This window comes from Gracilinanus agilis, chromosome 2 (genome assembly GCF_016433145.1).
Source record: "Gracilinanus agilis isolate LMUSP501 chromosome 2, AgileGrace, whole genome shotgun sequence".
NCBI lineage: Eukaryota > Metazoa > Chordata > Mammalia > Didelphimorphia > Didelphidae > Gracilinanus > Gracilinanus agilis.
The window spans coordinates 315,123,646-315,147,501 of NC_058131.1; the positions used below are offsets into that span (position 1 = coordinate 315,123,646).

General features: G+C 36.1%; 1 non-coding gene across 1 annotated transcript; it reads left to right on the top strand.

Annotated features, from left to right (window-relative positions):
* The first annotated feature begins 4,752 nt into the window (after positions 1 to 4,752).
* On the top strand, positions 4,753 to 4,854 carry LOC123238392. The gene has a single exon (XR_006505582.1). It is a non-coding gene; the product is annotated as a U6 spliceosomal RNA (small nuclear RNA).
* The last annotated feature ends 19,002 nt before the right edge of the window (positions 4,855 to 23,856 follow it).

The window sequence follows — 23,856 nt, forward strand, 5'->3', positions numbered from 1 at the left end:
TAAGATGATAAGGGGTGGGTAGGAAAGAGGGGGATGAATAGTAGATGACACCAAGAGAAACTTGAATGAATAAGAAAAATAGGATATTCTTTTACAAACAAAGAGGGCATGGGAAGGGGAGGGGATGAATACTATTATAAGAAGGAGAGGAAGAGGGTATTAAGAGGTAATATTTAAACCTTACTCTCAGTGGAATTAACCCTGAGAGGGAAGAGTAGCTATATCCATTGAGATATAGAACTCTATCTAACCCTACTGAGAAAGTCAGAAGGGATAAACCAAGGGGAGCAGAGGATTGTGGAGGTCAAAAAAGGGAGGGGAGGAGAAGGGAGAGGGAATTCATCAGGCCTTAAAGAAAAGAGGGGAATAAGAAGGTAGGGGGTAGAAAGGGTAGTAAAAAAAAGGGAGGGGACAAGGGTTACTGGTTTAAAACAAGTCACTGGTTTAAAGGGAAATAGCCTAAGAAGATGGGGTAGAACTAAGAAAGGATACCAAAATGTTGGGGAATACACAACTGATAATTATAACTCTGAATGTGAATGGGATGATTGAATATACTAAATTAAAAAGCTTTTGTACAAACAAAAACAATGCAACCAAAATCAGAAGGGAAACAACAAATTGGGAAAAAATCTTTATAACAAAAACTCTGTCAGGATTATAATTACTCAAATATACAAGGAGTTAAATCAATTATATAAAAAATCAAGTCATTCCCCAATTGATAAATGGGCAAGGGACATGAATAGGCAATTTTCAGATAAAGAAATCAAAACTATCAATAAGCACATGAGAAAGTGTTCTAAATCTCTAATAATTAGAGAAATGCAAATCAAAACAACGCTAAAGTATCACCTCATACCTAGAAGATTGGCTAAAATGATAGTAGGGGAGAGTAATGAATGTTGGAGGGGATGTGGCAAAATTGGGACATTAATGCATTGCTGGTGGAGTTGTGAACTGATCCAACCATTCTGGAGGGCAATTTGGAACTATGCTCACAGGGCTATAAAAGACTGCCTGCCCTTTGATCCAGCCATACCATTGTTTGGTCTGTACCCCAAAGATATCCTAGATAAACAGACTTGTACGAAAATATTTATAGCCGCAATTTTTGTGGTGGCAAAAAAACTAGAAAATGACGGTATGCCCTTCTATTGGGGAATGGCTGAACAAACTGTGGTATATATGCTGGTGATGCAATATTATTGTGCTAAAAGGAATAATAAACTGGAGGAATTCCATGTGAACTGGAAAGACCTCCAGGAATTGATGCAGAGTGAAAGGAGCAGAACCAGGAGAACATTGTACACAGAGACCAATACACTGTGGTAAAATAGAATGTAATGGACTTCTGTACTAGCAGCAATGCCATGATCCATAACAATTCTGAGGGGCTTATGGAAAAGAACCCTATTCACATTTAGAGGAAGAACTACAGGAGAGGAAACACAGAAGAAAAGCAACTGCTTGAACACATGGGTTGAGGCAGACATGATTGGGAATGAAGACCCGAAACTACCACACCAATGCAACTATCAACAATTTGGAAATAAGTCTTGATCAATGACACATGTTAAAACCAGGGGAAATGCGCATTGGCTATGGGGGGGAGGAGATTGGGGGGTGAAGGGGAAAGTAAGAACATGAATCATGTAACCATGATAATTTTTCTAAAAAAATAAAAATTATTATTAAAAAAAAAAGAATGCATGCCCTTTCATCCAGCAATACCATTACTGGGTTTATATCCCAAAGGGGTTTTTAAAAAGTGAGCAAGGTCCTGTTTGTACAAAAATATAGCTGCATTTTTCAATTTTCAATTGTATATGATAGCAAAAAATTGGAAAATAAGGTGGTGTCTTTTGATTGGTGAATGGCTGAACAAATTGTTGTATATGGTGGTGATGGAATACTATTGTGCTATAAGGAATGATGAATTGATTGATTTGTTTAAGAACAGGAAAGATCTACATGAACTGATGCAGAGTGAAATAAGCAGAACCAGGAGAACATTATTCACAGAAACATTGTGGGACAATCAAAGGTAATTGACTTTGCTACTAATAGCAATGCAATGATCCAGGACAATTCTGTGGGACTTAAGAGAATGCTATCTGCATCTAGAGAAAGAACTGTAGGACTAGAAATCCAGAAGAAAACATATGATTTGTCACTTGTTTATATGTGTAGATGATTTGAAGTTTTGGTTTTAAAAGATTGCTCTTTTACAAAAGTGAATAATATGGAAATTGATTCGAGTGATTATATATATATGTATAACCCAGTGGAATTGCTTGGCAACTCTGGAAGTGGGGAGGGATGAGGGGAGGGAGGAAATATGAATCATGTAACCATGGAGAACATTTTTAAATAAATAAATAAACAATTTAATGTAAAAAAATAAATGGAGTCTTAGAAATCATTTAGTCCCACTCCATTTCACATACTATGAAACTAAGACCAGAGAGATTAAGTGATTTGCCAAAGGACCCAAGATAGTAAGTCACAGAGTTAGGATGAGAATTCATTGCTTAATTAGACTTCTTTCCCCTCCATCCTGGGAAAAGGCATTTACTGGTGCCAATAGATTTAATTAGTCTGACCAACCTTTTAGCAATTTAGGTTTATGTAGTAACTGAAGCCTGGTGAAAGTCTAGAGAAGGACAACACTGCACTATCTGGGTCTTTTGAAGTGAAGAACTGTATTTCTGATATGATTGTGTACTTATGCCTCTTCCCCAATGAGTTTACTCACAGAAGGACAGCCAGAGAATTGTATATGCCTCTCCAGGGTGCCTGTTGTACAATGCCTACGTGGCAAAAAGTAAGTGTTTCAGCAATGGTTGAGTATTTGGTAAGGGCTTTCAAAGGCAACTTTATCTACATTTACGAATTTTTATGATATGGCAAGACAGAAGGGAAGAGGGAAGAAATCTTAACAGTGAAATCTCAATAGGAAAACCAGCAGAGTAGACTGAAGTAAGCAAAAAATTAAATAAATAACAAAATTTTAAACTTCCTAATACAATAAAGAAATATGAGAAAGTAAAAAAAGTTAGGGTAGAAATTTCTAGGGGAATAAAATAATTCTTCCATAACTACAATTAGAATCCTGGAAAAGAAAATGAAATAGCCACAAGAAACCCCCAGAATAGAGAGAAAGCCAAATAGAAAAATTGAAAGAAGAGATAAGAAGTGAATTTAGAGCTCCTAATTATAAACACACACACACACACACACACACACACACACACACACACACACACACTTTTTAAGACCCTGAAAGGATGATTAATGGTCTAGGGAAAAGACTGGAAAATTTAACAAAGTACTGGATGTCCATTTGGATCAAAAGACAGAACCAGAAACCATAAATGGAAAGAGGCAATGGGGCAAATTTAGACTTGATTTTAGGTAAAAATAGCCTAATGATTTGTGACAAGATCTAGGACTGTGATTTGATTAATATATAGAACTCTCAGGGGAGGAAACTACCCCTACCAAAATAGATTGGCATTTTCACTAGAGTTTACCTTTTTTGTGTCATAATCTAGCCCTTTCTTACTTTTCCATTCTTCTTATGCCTTAAATTTCCCCATGTACTCTGTAATCCAGTGACACTGGCTTCCTTCCTGTTCCTGGAACAAGAAACTCTAACTTCCAACTCAGTATTTTCTTTGGCTGGCCTTAATGTCTGGAATACTCTCACTCATCATCTCCACCTACTGGCTTCCATAGTTTACTTCAATTCAAAGCTAAAATGTCACCTTCTACAGGAAACCTTTCCCAATCCCTCTTAATTCTAGTGCCTTCTTTCTGTTGATCTTTTCCAATTTATTCTGTTGCTTATATCTTGTCTCCCCCTTTACACTATGAACTCCTTGAGAGAAGGGATTGTCATTTACCTTCCTTTGCCTCTCCAGTGTTTAACAGTACTTGGTGCCCAAGCACTCAATAAATGTTTATTCACTGTCTGAGAGGATGACTACTAACTGACTACTTTGGAAGTCTGGTGAAGCCAATGAATCCCTTCTCAGAATAATGTTAAAATATATGGGATTTCCAATTATATTGAAATTCAGTTATCAAAATATTTTTAAATGCATGAAGCCCAGCTTAAGAAGCTCTTTCTTAGAAAATTGCCTAGAAATAAATAATGTGCCAGATTCATATGACCAATATGAGTCAGAGGCAGAACTTGAACCCTGGTCTTCCAGGTTTCTAGGCTGGCTCCCTATTCACCATGCCACACTACCTCTCTAATAATTTTTGAACAGTTCAAAAGAAGAATGAGAAAGATCCATTCCCTCTCCTTTGAGTCCTTTGAGGTCTGCAAGCAAAAGCTGGACAACCACTTGTCCAGTTTGTATAGTGGGGATACCTTTAGTATAAGAGTTGTGCTAGCTATCCTTTCAGGTCCAATCCAAACTTCAAACCCTGTGACTCTGAGAAGGAACTAAAAATTACGATGATTCAATAAGAGTTATTAGAAAAATATGAAAAAAATGTAAAAAGACAATGAAATGGTAAGAATGTATGAAATCTCTTTTAAGATATCTCAAAAAGAAGATTCTGAAAGAGTAAAATTTCTTTCCAAAAGAAAAAGAAATAACAGATGACCTAATACCAAAAATGACAACCCAAAGGGCATCAATAATTCCTGACTCCATGCCTTCTTTCTTATCTTTAGTCTTTATGAAATGGCCTATATGTAAAAAGCTGTTATCCTTAACAAAAGTGTGAGGATACTTGCTTTGGCAGCACATATACTAAAATTGGAAAGCTACAGACAAAATTAGTATGCCCTGGCACAAAGACGACATGCAAATTTATGAAGCATTCCATATTTTTGGTAGGCCTCCAACTCTGTCACTCTGAATCCGCAAAGCCTTCTACCTAATTGACAATGGCTGGCAATAGCAACTTTCTACTAGAGTTCTACCCAGGGACATGTCTGCAGTTGTATTGCCTATCCCTAGACCTAAACTAAGATTCAGAGCCTGGAATATCCATGAGGGCAACAACTAGATCATTCTCTAGAATAGAAAAATTAGGGTCTGTTGGTAGCTTTCAGCTCTCTGACTTGAGGTGCTCCTGTAACCTTTGAAGAAAACAGCACTCCATTCCCAGAGAACACAGAGAGAGGGTCACAGATAATACAGAGCAGTTAATACAGACCCAGATAATACCATACAAGGCCCTGATATTCCTACCATAAGTTAACAAATCCTGCCTTTTACACAAAGGTCAAATTAAGAATGTAAAACTAGAAATAAACAGATAGCATGATGCCAGGGATTTCCAAGACAGAAAACCCAGAAAAAGAGAATAATTTCAGAAAACCTACAAGCATACTGAAAAATATGGCTTAGCCACAAGGTTAATTAGAATTCCTTAAAGAAATGAAACATGAATATTATAAATAATATAACAAATAAAATTAAAAAGTAGAGAAAAGAATTGGAAAATAAATGAAAGCTTTCAAAGAAGAGCTTAGAAGGAAAATAAAGCTTAGCATAAGAAGTATAAAATCTTTTCCTAAAAACAGACTCTTTGAGATGGGGTAGAGCCAAGATGGCAGAGTAGAGGTAACCCAGCTGAACTTTCTCAACATTCCCCTCTAAACAACTTTAAAATAATGCCTCAAATCAAATTTTGGAGTAGTAGAGTCAGCAAAAGGTTAAAGTGAGACATTTTTCTGGCCTAAGAAAACTTAGGAGTTTAACAGGAGGATTTTATGACACTAGAGTGGAAGCCTGTCTGGAGCGTACATACCAAGTGCCAGCAATAGCAGCTGCAACAGAAACTTTGGGAGCTCTCAGCCCAGAGACAATAAGGGGGACAAGCAACAGGTCAGAAAGAGATCACATGAAACCTTTTGCTGGCACTGGGTATAGCTGGCACTAATTGGCAACCTTGTTGCACACATGCAGTTCTGGGTCCCAGTTGTCCCAGTTCCAGAGTGAAAAGGAGTTCTGGGGATTGGTCACAAGAGAACAGGAGGCCCTGGTTATAGTTCCAAGGCAAAGAGAGCACTAGCACTTGTGGATGCAGCGGACTAGAGGCCCTTCCTAGGTAAAGACCAGAATGCAGACCAGGAGAGCAATGACCCCTACTTCTCCCAGGATCACATCACCTTTGAAGCACCAAAAAACATGCAAACCTCCAGAACTAACTCTGAAAGCAATAGCACAGAAAAACCTTAAACTTGGGACAGTGCCTTTCCTTACTCTCCAGGTGAGGAAAACCCAACTTTAACATAAAGTTCAAGAAATAGACTGGAAAAATGAGCCAATAACAAAAAAAAAGAATTTGACTATAAAAAAAGCTACCAAAATAATAGGGAAGATCAAGACATAAACTTAGAAGAAGACAATAATGACAGCTACAAACAAAGCCTCAAAGAAAAGTGCTAATTGTACCCAAATCCAATAAGAATGCCTGGAAGAGTTAAATAAAAAGATAAGAGTGGTAGAGGAAAAATTGGGAAAAGAAATGAGAGTGATGCAAGAAAATTATGAAAATAGAATTAGCAATTTGGTAAAAGAGACACACACAAAAAACTGATAAAATAACTCCTTTAAAATTGGCCTAATGGGAGACAGCTAGGTGGCTCAGTGGATTGATAGCCAGGCCCAGAGATGGGAGGTCCTGGGTTCAAATTTGGCCTCAGAAACTTCCTAGCTGTGTGACCAAGGGCAAGTCATTTAACATCCATTGCCTAGTCCTTACCACTTTTCTGCCTTAGAAGCAATATCCAGTACTAATTCTAAGATGGAAGGTAAGGTTTTTTTAATTGGCCTAATGATGAAGAAGAAACAAAAATGTCACTGAAGAAAAGAATGTAAAAAATGGTCACTGAATAAAATAACTTAAAAATTAGAAATGGACAGGTGGAAACTAATGAATCCACAAGACATCAAGAAACAATAAAACTAAGTCAAAAGAATGAAAAATTAGAAGAAAATGTGAAATAACTCATCAGAAAAACAACTGCCCCAAGTCACTATTTAGAAGAGAAATTCAAATTAAAATAGCTCTGAGATATTACCTCACACCTATAAGATTGGCTACTATGACCAAAAAGGAAACTGATAAATAGTGGAGGGGATGTGGGAGACTGGGAATACACTAATACCCTGTACATGGAACTGTGAACTGATACAACCATTCTGAAGAGCAATATGGAATCACGTTCAAAGGGTCATAAAACTTTGACCCAGCAATACTACTACTGTGTCTGTTTCCCAAAAGTCTCAGAAATAGGGGGAAAGGATCTATTTGTACAAACATATTTTAGCAGGTTTTTTTAGAGGCAAAGAAACTAAGGGCATGTCCATCAATTTGGGAATGGATGAACAAGTTGTGATATGTGGCTGTAATAGAATATTATTGTACCATAAGAAATGACAAACAGGATGAATTCTGAAAAACCTGGAAAGACTTATACGAACAGATGCAAAATGAAGTGATCAGAACCAGAGAAGAATGTATACAGTAAAATAAATATACAATGATCAATTGTGAAGGATCAAACTATTACCAGCAAAACAAGACCCCAAGTGACTCATGTGAAAAAAAATGTTATCCACAGCCAAAAAAGGAATAGTTAGAATCTGATTGCAGATCAAAGCATGCCATTTCACTTTATTTCCCTCCATGATTTCTTTTATTGGTTATGTGATGTATATCTTCTGTCATGGCATGGGGCATATGGATATATGTATTGCTTGAAAGCAGTGGTATAACCTATATCAGTCTATTTACTGCCTTGGGGAGGGCAAGGAGAGAGGGAAAGAATATGAATCACAAAATATTTTAAAACAATTGTCAAAAATTGTTTTTACATGTAATTGGGGGGAAGAAAAAAAGTTTGTTTTAATTGACCTGGAAAATAGATCAAGGAGAGATAATTTAAGAATTACTGAACTACCTGAAACTCATGACCAAAGAGAGAGCCTAGATATCATATTTCAAAAAATTATAAAGGAAAACTGCATTTTTTTAATCTATTAAAATTTTTTGAGGAGGGACAGGATAAAAAGAGAAAATGAGAAAAAGAAGAAAACAAGCTATAGGGAAATACACTGTAATTGAACTGTGAATGTGAATGGGATGAGTTTAACTATAAACAGAAAGAGAATAGCAAGAATAGCAGAGTGTATTAGAAATAAAAATTGAATAATGTTTTTATAAGAGACGCACTTGAAACTAAGAAACAGAATTAAAACAAGGAGCTGAAGTAGAATCTAATATGTTTCAGCTGAACTAAAAAAATTTAGGACTAATAACCATCATGATCTGAGATAAAGAAAAAAGCAAAAATAGGCCTAATTAAACGGATAATCCTAGAAATGAGATTTTACTAAAAGTTCCATAGACAATGAAGTAATATAAGACATTTTATGATAAGTTTCTTTAATAATGACCTTAGTTTTCAAATATATATTGACTAAACAATTAAGTCAAATTTAAAATAAGAGTCATTCCCCAATTGATAAGTGGTAAAAGGATATAAATAGTGTTATAAAGAAGAGAGGGTTTGAGTAAGCTTGGCTGAGTCAGAGGGTTTGAACCTGGGTTACTTTTGCGCAAGGCCTGAAGGAATTTTTTAAGCCTGAGTGTCAGTGGTTCCCACAGGCAGTTGAGAGGGAACTGACAGCCTGTAGAATTCTCCTGGAGCTGTCATTCAAGTGAGCAGCTAGGTGCCGAAAGGAGCTGTCCAGCACTAGTGGCTGCAGAGGCTTGCCAATCAAACTGAAGGGAGCTGTCCTTCAGCACTCCAGTCACATAGACTTTTAACAGAGGGCTGTCCATCAAACCTAGCAGTTGCTGTCCAGCATTTCAGCTAACTAGGAACTGTGATAGAGTTTTTGTTTGTTTGTTTTTTCAAAGCGGCTGGAAATTAATTATACAGAGGTTTTTTTTCATCCCAGATTATTTCTGTTTCACTGTTACAATAATAATGTAGATAATGGAAATGATGTATGGTTATTTAATACTGATACTGATACTGATACCTTATGTGTTGTTTATGGTGATGCCAGAATTTTGATATAAGTTATTGGCTTGGCAAGTGTTAAGACCAGTGATGAGATTATCCATGCAGTGAGCATGTTCTTTTATATCTATAATTTTGATGGTTTTGGTTTGTGTATACAAATTTCATTGGATTTTCATGGTTACTCTATACAAAATCAAGAGTGTTTTTGCTCTGGTGTTTAGGGACTCGGAAATGAAACAGATGATTACATTGATGCAAGCAAAGATAGATGCTATGGAAAATACTATTATGCAACTATTCTTAATACCACTATAAATGGGAAAACTACTGGCTCTGAATTTAAATAAGCTGATGTTAATGGTATTGGGCAATTAGCAGAGGGAAGTGATACAACACCAAAGGCTCCCAGTAGGCTAGAAAGGGAAACAGAGGCACTAAATACAAAGCCTGCTTCCCTGTTTCCTTTAAGAGACCTGCCTTTTGTTTCACCAGATAATGGAATCATTCATTGAAAATCACACAAGCACTTCTCAGCTGCAGAATTAGATGCAATCAAAAGGAGAACCCCCAGATATTCTGATGTGTTAAATAAAGTAATCCGAGAGTTTAAGAGGACAATAAAATCTATGACCCTGACTTTGCTGATTTCTATCTTCTCATGGAAGAGCTATTAACCAGAAGGGAGAGGGAACAGTTCATAGAATAAACTCGGAATAATTCTGCCTTGACACCATGGCCAGAGCAGTATGAGGAATTTGACTTAAATTCTGTGGATAATTATAGAGCTCTAAAACAAGCTACAGAGACAGTTCTAGAAGTAATGGAGAATGCAAGAAGACCTGATGCATGGTCAAAATTTGAACACATTAAAAGGAAATTGGGGAGTCACCTACAGCTTTCCTTGAAAAATTGATGGAAGCTGCTGAGCTGGAATTGGGATTATATGTATTGGCTGAGGAGAAAATTGGACACATAAAAAGACTGTTTGTTAAGAATGCTTGTCTTCAGTGAGGTGATTTTTTAGAAACAACTGTCTGGATTGGGAGACATTGAGTCTGGAGGAGTTAAAAAAAGGATTGTTATTTTTATGTTTGCAGTGGACAAAGATAAGAGTATAGATGATAAGAATTCCATTATTGAAGACTTATAGAGACAATCACAAGATGCTAATAAAAAAGTGAAAAATAGTGAGATCAAAGAAATAAAAGCAGTAGCAGCATTACTATCAGTACAGCCTAGGAATCAAATGGTCACTAGGGAAAGTAGGTCTGTTCCAAGATGTTATCTGTGAAATCGTGTGGAACATTTAGTAAGGAGTTGGTGGTATGGGGCACAATTCTCTAGATAACTACAAAGAGGAAATGGATATAACAATGGTTTTAATAATGGTTGGAGACAAAATTCATATGGTGGAATAGTAATAATTTCAATAATGGAAATAGAAATCAATATCAAGGACAGGGTAATGGTAATGGATGTCCCAAAATTTGTTGTCAATGGGGTTCTAGCACAAGATTTGCATACTATGCAGGATTGGGTGAAATCTGAAGAAAGACCGAAGTATACTCAAGTAGTCCAGAAAGGAGATTAGAACAAAGGTGCATGTTCATTATAAAGGTGTACCCTGAGTTCTCGAGTGTTGGGTGAATCAATGCAGAATGGATTTAAGGTTAATGATATTGGATGTGATAAGGATAATGTAAATGAATCTGTAAATAATGTAATTAAAACAAATGAAAATATAATTAATGTTAATGAATGTGAGGAAAAAGAAAATTGTGATGTAAAAATAGTTGAAAATTCTAAAGATTGTGTAATAATGGAAAATAATGGAGAATGTGAAATGGATTAGGAAAATGTGATTATAAATGTGAACAATGGAACTAAGGTAGAAGTTAAGGAGACCAATGAGAGTAGTATTAAATATGAGGAATGTGATAAGGATGTAAAATCCTGGGAAAGTCATGCAATTCAAGCAAATGTGTGTTTGGATGGACAGGAGATGAATGAGCTTTGCACTGATATTACTGTGTTAGCTCCAGTGTTGGAAACATTCCAACCACCAAATAGCATGGAACCACATGTGTTTGTAACTATTGGAGACCAGATCTATGATCTTCTCATTGACACAGGAGCTAGTAAATCAGTGTTGCAAAGTCCTCCTGAGAATTGTAGAGTTGTTGGTACAATGTAAGTAATAGGAGCTACAGGAAGACCTCAAAGAGTAGCAAAATTACAACAAAAATGATTACTCTATAATTACTCATGTATTTCTTTGTATGCCAGATTGCTCAATGAATCTCTTAGGAAGAGATCTGTTGTATAAACTGAGGGCTATGATCCACTATACTCAAACTAGAGAAATTTCATTACATCTTCCAGAAGAATCTCTGAAAGCCTTTTCAATGCTTTTCTTAAATTCAGTGAGTAGAAGATGACTCAGGTTTTGTTTTTCCAATACCTGAGGATATCCCTAAGGATCTCTGGTCAAAATCTTCTATAGATGTGGGATTGTTGAAATCTGCTACTCCAGTCAGGGTGAGGACTAAGGGAGGACCAGTTCCTTGTGTACTTCAATATCCCTAGACTAAAGAAGCAATTGAGGGAGTTAGACAATAATAGAATCCCTAATTCAACAAGGGATCATAATACCTTGCTTCTCAGAATTTAATACTCCTATTCTTCCTATTAAAAAGCCAAAATTAGATGAGAATGGCAGACCTCATATATTGTTTTATTCAAGATTTAAGACTGAATGATTATGTGATCAAAACTCATCCTGTTGTACCAAGTCCAGCTGCTATCATTTCTTCCATTCCAAGCCAGGCAAGATATTTCACTGTGATAGACATATGCTCAGCTTTTTTCTCAATTCCCATTCATGAGGATTCCCAAAAGATCTTTGCTTTTATGTAAAAAAGGGTATATAGACATGGACTCGTTTGCCTCAAGGGTTCTCAGATTCATCAAGCCAATTTTCACAAATAGTAAATAGAGATCTAAAAAGTATACAATTCAAAGAGAGCAAACTGGTGCATTTTGTGGACAATATTCTCCTTGCATCCCCAAATGCATAAGTGTGTCTTAGAAATAGCAAGATTCTTTATTGGAATTGTATAAGTGTGAGCATAAGATCTCCAAGACAAAATTACAGTGGATTTTGCATAGAGTGTAATATCTAGGTTTTATGTTATCAAAGGGTTCAAAGAGTATCACGCAGAAAAGAATAGCTGATATCCAAAAACTGACTGCTCCAAAAACTAAAAAGTAGCTCCAAGCTGTTCTTAGAACTACTGGATTCTGTAGACAGTAGATACCTTGTTATAGTGAGATAATTAAATGTCTTACTGATTTGACCAAGAACACAGAACCTGAACCTCTGAAACTTAAGCCTGACTATTTGCAAGCCTTAGCTAAGCTTAAGTAAACCATTTTATCTGCTCCTGTTTTGGGTATCTCAGACTATTCAAAACCATTCCAATTATTTTGTTAATGAGACCAAGAGAATTGTTTCTGGGGTACTGAAACAGACTTTGGGGCAAAGTTATCATTCAATTGGCTATCATAGTTGTCAGTTTGATCCCATAGCTGCAGGTACTGTACCTTGTCTAAGGGGGAGAAGGGAGTAGCTGCTGTTGCTATTTTAGTCCAGAAGTTGGCTGATTTAGTTTTGGGATGTCCATTGAATGTACACTGTTCACATCAAATAGAAGCACTAATGAGGAAATTTCATACTCAAGTTTCTTCAGATCAAAGAATTTCCAAGTATGAAATTATTCTCCTGGGTAGTGAGAACATCCACTTAAAGAGGTATAGTGTATTAAATTCTGCTATACTTCTTCCTGATTTACCAAAGAATGGTGAACCATTACATGAGTGTGAGAAAGTAGTTGATTTAGTGGACGTGCCTAGGATGAATTTGAAAGACACTGCTATTGAAAATCAAGACTTGGTTTTGTTCACTGATGGTTCTTCATATTTGTGTAATGGTATTTGTTGTACTGGTGCTGCAGTAGTCACAGAATTTGAGACTCTGGGGTTTGGCTCATTACCTGGAAATGTTAATGCTCAGGGAGCAGAGCTAGTGGCATTGAAGCAAGCCTGGATTCTAGCTGACGGTAAAAGTGCTAATATCTATGCAGACTCTTAATATGCTTTTTCAGTGTCATGCAACAGGAAAATTTTGGAAACAGCAAATTTTGGAAACAAAATTTATTATTACATCAAGAAAACCAATTGCACATGCAGAACTAACAACTGAATTGTTGAACACTATCCAGAAAGCAAAACAGCTAGCGGTAATCCATTGCAGAAGTCATACTTTTGGTAGAGACTCAGTTTCTAAAGGAAATTATAGAGCTGATATAACTGCAAAGTATGCAGCTCAAAATGCTCCCTGAGTTGGCGCTGGACTCAGGGAGTTGAACACAGGCATGGGGAGGGGACTAGAGGAGAAAGCCAGAGAAACACAACAAAAACGCTTGGAAGATGGCAGCTTAGATGGAGCAAAACTTCAGACCTACTGGCTTTACCACACCAAGATAGAGAACAGAGCTCATGGAGAGGAAAGAAAACCAGATTGAACAGCAGGACAGAGCAGGGGGACCATACTGCTGGACAGCTCAGTGAAAACACTCCAACTTGTTCCCCCCTTCTCTCTCTTTCTCTCTCTCTCTTTCTCTCTTTTTCTTTCTCTTACTCTCTCATCTCTCATCTCTCTCTCTCTCTCTCTCTCTCTCTCTCTCTCTCTCTCTCTCCAGGGAAACTCCAACACACCCCTCCTCCATAGACTGCAGAGAAAGTAACTACAAACCTCCATTGCCAGCTGGGGGAAGATCTTTAATCAAAGTTCATTAAATCCATCTGTTTAAACTAGAAGAACAGAGAAGGAGAAAAATATGAGTAAACAGAAAAAGAGAAAAGAAATTACAATTGACAGCTTCTTTCCAAGAAGTGAAAAGAGAGCAAATGAAATAGAAGAAGAGGAGGAGGCTCCAGCAAATTGGACACAGGCTTTGGAAGATCTCAAAATTCAATTAACTCAAGAAGTTCAGGAACTCAAAAAGCAATCAAGAGAAGCTGAAGACAATTTGAAAAAAGGAAATACATGAACTAAAAAAAAAGAAAATAAAGTTTTAAAAGCAAAAATTGACCAGCTCAAAAATGAAGCAAAAAAGGCAAAAGATGATCTACAAAGGAAATCAGATGAGGAGAAAGATGACCAAAAATCAAGGGATGAAATTCAGTATTTAAAAAATAGAACTCAACACCTAGAAGTAAGTGACTTCACAAGGCAGCAAGAATATATAAAACAAAATTTAAAAAAATTTAAAAATTTGAGGAAAATATTAAACACCTCATTGATACAAACAAAGATCTGGAGAACAGATCTCAAAGAGACAATTTAAGAATTATTTGTCTACCAGAACATCATGACAAAAGAAAAAATTGGGACATTATCCTATAGGAAATTATCCAAGAAAACTACTCTGACATTCTTGAACAAGAGGGAAAAGTGGAAATTGAAAATCTACAGATCACCTCCTACATTTAATCCACAACTGACAACTTCCAGGAATATTATAGCCAAATTCAAAAACTATCAGACCAAGGAAAAATATATTACAAGCTGCTAAGAAGAAGTCATTCAGATACCAGGGAACCACAGTTAGGATAACACAGAATCTGGCTGTATCTACACTGAAAGACCGGAAGGCATGGAATACAATATTCTGGAAAGGAAGAGATATGGGTCTACAACCAAGAATCAACTATCCAGCAAAAATTACTATATTGTCATTCAATAAAATTGAAGACTTCCAAGCAGACATAAAGAAAAAAACCAGACTTAATCAGAGAGTTTGCTGCCCAAACACAGAACTCAAGAGAATCACTGTAAGGTAATTAAGAGAGAGGGGGATGGGGAAGAGTAAAAGAAAAAAAGTTTTTTCTTTAAGGTACCCAATAAGTTCAATAAATTTGTATCCCTAGAAGAAAAGAAGATATTGAGTTTATAAAGAAATAAGAGAGGGTACTACTCCTATACTCCTAGGGGATATATAGATATTGGTGAGGGAAGCTGTGTCTTTGTATTCCCCTAGGTTGCTGGTGACTGGGGAACACCAACTCAGTCACCTTTGCTTGATGGTATAATTCCCTTTTCTAAATAATAGTGCCCAGGTAGGACCCTAACTGGTCAGGTGGATGGGTAACTCTTCAGGTCAAACCTGGGGTTGGATCTAGGGAGATTCAGAGACCCACAGATCAATGGTCAAGGACCAAGACCCAAAGATCAAAAGTCAAAGGCCCCTTCCAGGTGGCTGTTGGAGGTAACTATACTCTCAGGTCAACTGACTTTTGCCCCTGTCTCATGGCATCTGGGAACATTCTGATGTCTCCAACTGTCTCCCTTGTCAATCAAGATGAGACCCACATTCCCAGGGTTTGAACAGAACATGATAAATATTAAAGATTATTATTATTATCAACAGGGTAACTAGAAGAAGTTTACTTAGAGGGAACAGTGACAAACTGTATAGGATGAAATGTCATGATATATATATATATGTATATATATATAAAACTAGAGGGGGGGAAGAGATAATATTAAGAAAAATGGGAAAACAAACAAAATGAGGTAAATTTATATTCTATAAAGAAGCGTCTGGGGTGAACAGAAAAGAAGATCAATACATTGGAAGAGTAAAGAGGTTGGAGAGAGGAAATATTTAATACTTAAGTGCATTGAAATTAACTTAAAGAGGGAAGAAAAATCAGATCCATTGGGGCAGATAATTGATTCACGCCCTATAGAGAAGTAGAAGGGTAACAAAAAGACAGGTGGGAAAGGAAGTAACACTAGGGAGGGAGAGGGGGATTGTAGTTTTAAAAGACCCAAAAGAAGAATAAGAGGTGAATAAGAAGGGAGAGGGGAGAAAAGGAAGAACAATAAGGGAGGAGATCAGGGGAAATGATGAAAAAAAAACACTGGTATAGAAAAAAATAGTGAAAGAACAAAGGGCAGGACAAGGAGAGAGAATCAAAATGCCTGGGAATACACAGTTGATAATTATAACTCTGAATGTGAATGGGATGAACTTGCCCATAAAATGGAAACAAATAGCAGAGTGCATTAGAAACCAAATCCTACCTTATGTTGTCTACCAGAAACACACATGAGACAGGCAGACATACATAGAGTAAAAAGGAAAGGCTGGAGCAAAATCTATTGGGCTTCAAATGAGAAAAAGAAGGCAGGAGTTGCAATCATGATTTCTGACAGAGCCAAGTTAAAAATAAATCTGGTTTAAAAAGATAGGGAAGGTAATTACATCCTGATAAAAGACAGTATAAACAATGAAGAAATATCAGTACTCGACATGTATGCACCAAACGGTATAGCTTCCAAATTTCTAAAGGAGAAGCTAGTGGAGCTCAAGGACGAAATAGATAGCAAAACCATACTAGTGTGTGACCTCAACCTTCCCTTATCTGATCTAGATAAATCAAACCAAAAAATAAATAAGAAAGAGATAAGAGAGGTGAATGAAATCCTAGAAAAATTAGAGTTCATAGATATGTGGAGAAAAATAATAGGGACAAAAAGGAATACACCTTCTTTTCAGCAGCACATGGAACATTCACAAAGATTGAACATGTACTAGGGCATAGAAACATGGCAAACAAATGCAAAAAAGCAGAAATAATAAATGCAACCTTAATAGATCATAATGCAATAAAAATAGTAATTAGCAGGGATACATGGAGAGGCAAACCAAAAACTAATTAGAAATTTAATTATATGATTCTCCAAAATAAGTTAAAGAATAAATCATAGAAACAATTAATAATTTCATTGAAGACAATGACAATTCTGAGGCTTCTCACCCAAACCTATAGGATGCAGCCAAAGCAGTTCTAAGGGGAAATTTTATATCATTAAGTGCAAATATTAACAAATTAAGGAGGGCAGAGGTTAATGAATTTGGCATGCAACTTAAAAAAAGCCAACAAATTAAAAATCCCCAGATGAAAACTAAATTAGAAATACTAAAAAGTGAAGGAGAAATTAATAAAATTGGAAGTAAAAGAACTATTGAATTAATAAATAAGACTAGAAGCTGGTATTTTGAAAAAACAGATAAAATAGAAAAAGTACTGGTCAATCTAATAAAAAAAGGAAAGAAGAAAACCAAATTAATAGTATCAAAAACAAAAAGGGAGACCTCACCTCTAATGAAGAGGAAATTAAGGCAATCATTAAAAAGTATTTTGCCCAATTATATGGCAATAAATATAGCAATCTAGGTGACATGGATGAATATTTACAAAAATATAAATTACCTAGATTAACAGCAGAAGAAATAGAATACTTAAATAACCCAATATCAGAAAAAGAAATTGAACAAACCGTTAAAGAACTCCCTAAGAAAAAAATCGCCAGGTTCTGATGGATTCACAAGTGAATTCTATGAAACATTCAAAGAACAACTAATCCTAATACTATACAAATTATTTGACATAATAAGCAAAGAATGAGTCCTACCAAATTCCTTTTATGACACTGATATGGTACTGATTCGAAAGCCAGGCAGACCAAAAACAGAGAAAGAAAACTACAGGCCAATATTCAGAATGAACATAGATGCAAAAATCTTAAATATAATACTAGCAAAGAGACTCCAGCAAGTGATCATGAAGGTTACCCATCATGATCAGGTGAGATTTATACCAGGAATGGAAGGATGGTTCAACATTAAGAAAACCATCCACATAACTGACCATATCAACAAACTAACAAACAAAAATCACAATAGATCCTGAAAAAGTCTTTGACAAAATACAACATCCATTCCTATTGAAAACACTAGAAAGTATAGGAATAGGAGGACCTTTCCTAAAAATAATAAACAGTATATATCTAAAACCATCAACAAGCATCATATGCAATGGGGATAAATTAGAAGCCTTCCCAATAAGATCAGGAGTGAAACCATGATGCCCATTATCACCTCTATTATTTAACATTGTACTAGAAACACTAACAGTAGCAATTGGAGAAGAAAAAGAAATTGAGGGTATTAAAATAGGCAATGAGGAGACTAAGCTATCACTATTTGCAGATGATATGATGGTCTACTTAAAAAATCCTAGAGAATCTACTAAAAAGCTTGTAGAAATAATCAACAATTTTAGCAAAGTTGCAGGATACAAAATAAATGCACATAAATCATTAGCATTTCTATATATTTCCAACACATCACAGCAGTAAGAGTTAGAAAAAGAAACACCATTTAAAACCACCCTAGACAATATAAAATACTTAGGAATCTATCTACCAAAACAAAAATGGGAATTATATGAATACAAGTACAAAACACTTTCCAAACAATTACAACTAGATCTAAACAATTAATTTATTTATTTAGTGTCATACCTATCAAACTACAAAGAAACTTCTTTACAGAATTAGAAAAAACTATAACAAAGTTCATTTGAAAGAACAAAGGATCAAAATATCATGGGAAATAATGAAAAAAAAAAGTGAAGGAAGGTGGCCTAGCAGTACCAGATATTAAATTATACTATAAAGCAGCGGTCATCAAAACAATATTGTACTGATATATTTGTGGAGTTCCAGGTTAAGATGGCGGCAGAGTAAAAAGCAGATGCTTGACTTCTCCTAACCCACGCTTATATGACTCCTCAAGAAGACATAAAAACAAATCCAGAGTAAAGAAGGGACCCCACAACAGGGCGCAGCATCGGAGGTACGTGGAAACGGGGCATTTCCATGCTATAAAGGGGTGAAACAGCTCCCACGATAACATGAGCGGAGCAACCCCCTCCCCCACACCACATCACCTACCGCGCCAAAGCCAGCGCATGGGAGTCAGAGCAGGTTTGGGGCACCCATTGGGTCATTGGCTGCTCACCAGGGCTTGTTCCTGGGAGCAGCAAGACTTGGGACCCCCCGGGAGGCTGAGGAACTCGTGGACTCTGTGCGCAGACCCTGAGCCCAGACCCTGAGCCCAGGCGCAGGAGAAGGGGCTGACACAGGCACTGGTTGAGGCACGGATTAAAGCTCAAACTGGGGCGTGGACAAAGGGGCTGATCCTGAGTGCAGGAGCGGACCTTGAGTGGGGACCCAGTGCAGAGAGGTGCTTGACTATGGAAGCAGCAACCTGAGACTGTTAAAGGAGCTTCAGGCAAAAGAACAAGCAAGGAGACCACCAGGAGGCTTGTCCCAAAACAACTATACCTGAGACCTCAGGAATCTCTAAAGAGCCACAAACAGATCCTGGGCACGAGCATAAAGCTGAGAGGGAACTCAGCTTAAAATGGCAAGCCATCACGAAAATCAGAAGAGAAAGATGAAGAAGAAAAAACCTTTAACACATGACAACTTTTACACAGAAAAAATCCAGACAACAGAGGAAACAACTGAGGAGAACAAACAATCCAAACCTTTCCAAAACAATGAAAATGGGTCACAAGGTCTTGAAGATTTCAGATCTGAGATCTTGAGAAAGATGGAAGAGATCTGGCAAGAAAATAACAGTTTAAAAGGCAGAATTTCACAATTGGAAACTGAGGCAAGTAAATCAAAGACCAGAAATGACCAGATTGAAAAGGAAAACCAAAAGATTATAGCTGAAAACCAGTCTCTAAAGGCTAGAATTGAGAAATTAGAAAAAGATGCCCCCAAATCAAAAGAATTAATAAGCAAATTGGAGACCAAAATCAAACAGCTGGAAAACAGGTCAGACCAAACTGAAAAGGAAAATCAAAAGCTTATAGCAGAAAACCAGTCTCTAAAGACAAGAATTGGGCAAGTAGAAGCCAATGATCTATCAAGACAGCAAAATCAAATAAAACAAAGTCAAAAGACAGATAAAATAGAAGGAAACATGAAATATCTCAATGAGAAACTGATAGATCAAGAAAACCGGTCTAGAAGAGACAACCTGAAAATCATTGGTCTTCCTGAAAAACCAGAAATTAATAGAAATTTGGACTCCATACTAAAAGAAATTATTCAGCAAAATTTCCCTGAAGTTCTACAACAAGAGAGCAATATAGATATTGAAAGGATCCATAGATCACCCTATACACTAAACCCTGAAAAGACAACCACCAGGAATATAATAGCCAAATTCAAGAGCTTCCAAGTAAAAGAAAAAATTTTACAAGAAGGCAGAAAGAGACAATTCAGATATCAAGGAGCACCAATCAGGATCACACAGGATCTGGCAGCCTCCACACTAAAAGACCGCAAGGCTTGGAATATGATATTCAGAAAGGCAAGAGAACTGGGTCTACAACCAAGGATCACCTACCCATCAAATCTGACTATATTCTTCCAGGGGAAAGTTTGGGCATTCAACAAGATAGAAGATTTCCAAGCATTTGCACAGAAAAGACCAGGACTAAATGGAAAGTTCGATATCCAACCACAAAAATCAAGAGAAACATGAAAAGGTAAATAAGAAACAGAAGGGAAAGTAAGAAAACTCATATTTTTTAAATTTGCCTCTTTAAGGGCTTCAATAAGATCTAATTATTTGTATTCCTATATGGAGAAATGTTATGTATAATTCTCTGTAGTGAACTCTGTTCACCATTATAGCATTCACTATTATAATAATTAGAAGAATTATTCATAGGGAGAGGTTGGAATACCAAATGGTCTAAGATAATATGGGTGGGAAGGAAAAAGGGGGATGAATACTAGAGGACACAAAGAGAATCTTGAAGGAATAAGAAAAATAGGATATTCTATTACACACAAAGAGGGCATGGGAAGGAGAAGGGATGAATACCATTATAAGAAGGAGAGGAAGAGAGCATTGAGAGGTAATATTTACACCTTACCCTCAATGTAATTAACACTGAGAGGGAAGAATAGTTATATCCATTGAGATATAAAACTCTATCTAACCCTACTGAGAAAGTCAGAAGGGATAAACCAAGGGGAGCAGGGGAGTGGGGAGGTCAAAAAAGGGAGGGGAGAAGAAGGGAGAGGGAATTCATTAGGCCTTTAAAAATAAAAAGAAGTTAATAATAAGGGAGGGGGTAGAAAGGGAAGTTAATCAAGGGAGGGGATAAGGGATACTGGCTTAAAGGAAACCACTAGTTTAAAAGGAAATAGTTTAAGAAGAAGGGATAGGAATAGGGGAGGATACGAAAATGTCAGCGAATACACAACTGACAATTATAACTCTGAATGTGAATGGGATGAACTCGCTCATAAAACGGAAGCAAATAGCAGAGTGGATTAGAAACCAAAATCCTACCATATGTTGTCTACAAGAAACACATATGAGGTGGGTGGACATACACAAGTTTAAGGTTCAGGGCTTGAGCAAAATCTTTTGGGCATCAAATGAGAAAAACAAAGCAGGAGTGGTGATCATGATTTCTGACAAAGCCAAAGTAAAAATAGGTATGATTTAAAAAGACAGGGAAGGTCATTACATCCTGATTAAAGGCAGTATAAACAATGAGGAAATAACACTGCTCAATATGTATGCACCAAGTGGTACAGCATCCAAATTCATAAAGGAGAAACTGGCAGAGCTCAAGAAGGAAATAGATAGTAAAACCATACTAGTGGGAGATCTAAATATTCCTCTTTCAGATCTAGATAAATCAAACCGAAAAATAAATATGAAAGAGGTAAGAGAGGTGAATGAAGTCCTAGAAAAATTAGATTTAATTGATATGTGGAGAAAAATAAATAGGGACAAAAAGGAATACACCTTCTTTTCAGCTGCACTTGGTACATTCACAAAGATTGACCATGTAATAGGGCATAGAAGCATTGCAAACAAATGCAAAAGAGCAGATATAATAAATGTAATTTTCTCAGATCATAATGCAATAAAAAAATAATTAGTAAGGGCACCTGGACAGGCAAATCAAAAACTAATTGGAAATTAAATAATATGATTCTCCAAAACCAGCTAGTCAAAGAAGAAATCATAGAAACAATCAACAATTTCATTGAAGAGAATGACAATTATGAGACATCCTACCAAACTCTGTGGGATGCAGCCAAGGCAGTACTCAGGGGGAAGTTTATATCCTTGAGTGCATATATTAACAAACTAGGGAGGGCAGAGATTAATGAATTGAGCAGGTAACTTAAAAAATTAGAAAGCAAGCAAATTAAAAATCCCCAGATGAAAACTAAACTAGAAATACTAAAAATTAAGGGAGAAATTAATAAAATCAAAAGTAAAAGAACTATTGAATTAATAAATAAGACTAGAAGCTGGTATTTTGAAAAAACAGATAAAATAGACAAAGTACTGCTCAATCTAATTTAAAAAAGGAAAGAAGAAAACCAAATTGACAGTATCAAAGATGAAAAGGGAGACCTCACCTCTAATGAAGGAGAAATTAAGGCAATCATTAAAAACTATTTTGCCCAATTGTATGGCAATAAATATAGCAATCTAAGAGATGTGGATGAATATTTACAAAAATATAAATTGCCTAGATTAACAGCAGAAGAAATAGAATACCTAAATAATCCCATATCAGAAAAAGAAATTGAACAAGCCATCAAAGAACTCCCTAAGAAAAAATCGCCAGGGTCTGATGGTTTCACAAGTGAATTCTATCAGACATTCAAAGAGCAACTAATCCCAATACTTTACAAATTATTTGATATAATAAGCAAAGAAGGAGTCCTACCAAATTCCTTTTATGACACAAATATGGTACTGATTCCAAAGCCATGGAGATCAAAAACAGAGAAAGAAAACTACAGACCAATCTCCCTAATGAACATAGATGCAAAAATCCTAAATAGAATACTAGCAAAGAGACTCCAGCAAGTGATCAAGAGGATCATCCACCATGATCAGGTGGGATTTATACCAGGAATGCAAGGATGGTTCAACATTAGGAAAACCATCCACATAATTGACCATATCAACAAACTAACAAACAAAAATCACATGATTATCTCAATAGAGGCTGAAAAAGCCTTTGACAAAATACAGCACCCATTCCTATTGAAAACACGGGAAAGTATAGGAATAGAAGGACCTTTTCTAAAAACAATAAACAGTATATACCTAAAACCATCAACAAGCATCATATGCAATGGGGATAAATTAGAAGCCTTTCCAATAAGATCAGGAGTGAAACAAGGATGCCCATTATCACCTCTATTATTTAACATTGTACTAGAAACACTAGCAGTAGCAATTAGAGAAGAAAAAGAAATTGAGGGTATTAAAATAGGCAAGGACTAAGCTATCACTGTTTGCAGATGATATGATGGTAGACTTAAAAAATCCTAGAGAATCAACTAAGAAGTTTGTAGAAATAATCAACAACTTTAGCAAAGTTGCAGGGTACAAAATAAATGCACATAAATCATCAGCATTTCTATATATTTCCAATACATCACAGCAGCAAGAGGTAGAAAGAGAAACACCATTTAAAATCACCCTAGACAATATAAAATACTTAGGAATCTATCTACCAAAACAAAAACAGGAATTATATGAAAACAAGTACAAAACACTTTCCAAACGATTAAAACTAGATCTAAACAATTGGAAAAACATTGATTGCTCATGGGTAGGACAAGCTAACATAATAAAAGTGACCATTCTACCCAAATTAATTTACCTATTTAGCACCATACCTATCAAACTACCAAAAATCTTTTTCGCTGAATTAGGAAAAACTATAACAAAGTTCATTTGGAATAACAAAAGATCAAGACTATCAAGGGAAATAATGAAAAAAAATGTGAAGGAAGGGGGCCTACCAGTACCAGATATTAAACTATACTATAAAGCAGCAGTTATCAAAACAATATGGTACTG